This window comes from Triticum aestivum, chromosome 5A, assembly GCF_018294505.1.
Source record: "Triticum aestivum cultivar Chinese Spring chromosome 5A, IWGSC CS RefSeq v2.1, whole genome shotgun sequence".
NCBI classification, from domain to species: domain Eukaryota; kingdom Viridiplantae; phylum Streptophyta; class Magnoliopsida; order Poales; family Poaceae; genus Triticum; species Triticum aestivum.
In genome coordinates this window covers 139,466,471-139,467,619 of record NC_057806.1, presented here as the reverse complement: position 1 = coordinate 139,467,619, position 1,149 = coordinate 139,466,471, and the positions used below count along the sequence as shown (strand labels likewise).

The following is a 1,149-nucleotide window of genomic DNA, read 5'->3' as shown; positions in this document are numbered from 1 at the left end:
TCTTATGTTCTTTGATACTCTTTGTGGTACTTTTATATTGAACGATGTGTCATGAGAATTTGTTCTGTTAAGACTCTTCAGGTTTTCTCTAAAAGGTGATGCTAAAAATTGGTACAATCAATTACCTCAAGGGAGTATACCTAGTTGGCTGACGTGTGCTGAACAATTTATGGCTACATTCCTTCCGAGCTCAAAGATTACTAATTCGGGAAGAAATCTCACTCTATTCTTTCAAGAAGATAGAGAGAGTTTATATGAAGCATGGGAAAGATATTCTAAATTTTTGAACATTTGCCCCAATCATGGTTATGCTGAACATGTTATACTTCATATCATTAATCATGGAATTAATGATGAATCAAATCTATTATCAGTATAAGTGACGGAGGAAGTTTCAAGACTCTAACTCTTGAAGAAGGACAGGCACTTATATAGACAAAATTATGATTGCTAAAGAGTAGTGGAATATTCAGAAGCCAATGAAGCCCACTGGAAAATATATAATATTGTAGATATGGAAGAATTTAAAAACGTTGCTCAAGAAAAAGATAAACCTATCGAACAAGTTATCAATCAAAAAGTGGATATATTTAGTATTTATTAGCAGGAGGATGAACTTCAATAAACGATCAGTAAACTTAAGTTTCAGCAAGACAACTTCAACAGAGACTTCTGAAGATGCATCCATCATAATGAAAAGGTTATAGCCTACCTTTCCCATGAGGTAGAAGGGTTGAGTCATGCAGTAAAGTGTAACATCCCAAATTTTCAATTTGGAATGTTATACATAGATCATCATTGCATATCACATTTTATTTGCATTTTGGCTTGATCCTAGAAGTCCTACGCAACTCAAGGACCCATGGAGAGAGTTGGGGATTTTTTATTTTCATATTTGGGGTTTTCTCAAATTTTGAAAAAAAAATCATTTGATTTAATTATTTTATCTTCAATAATTCCAATTATAAAAATAAGTGAGAGGGAATAAAATGACTTTTCCAAATTAAAGGAATATTGAGGATTTAATAACAAATTCAAATAAGATTTTTATTTTGAAGTTTTTCGCTGTTTTATTTGAATTTAGGAAAAATACGCATTTTTAGAAATTGCATTTAGGCCCCAAATAAATGTTCACATTGTGCGGCTTGA

At 31.8% G+C, this 1,149-nt stretch overlaps 1 non-coding gene across 1 annotated transcript; it reads right to left on the bottom strand.

Annotated features, from left to right (window-relative positions):
* Nucleotides 1–201: 201 nt before the first annotated feature.
* On the bottom strand, nucleotides 202–309 carry LOC123109168 (small nucleolar RNA R71). The gene has a single exon (XR_006452463.1). It is a non-coding gene; the product is annotated as a small nucleolar RNA R71 (small nucleolar RNA).
* Between the last annotated feature and the right edge of the window lie 840 nt (nucleotides 310–1,149).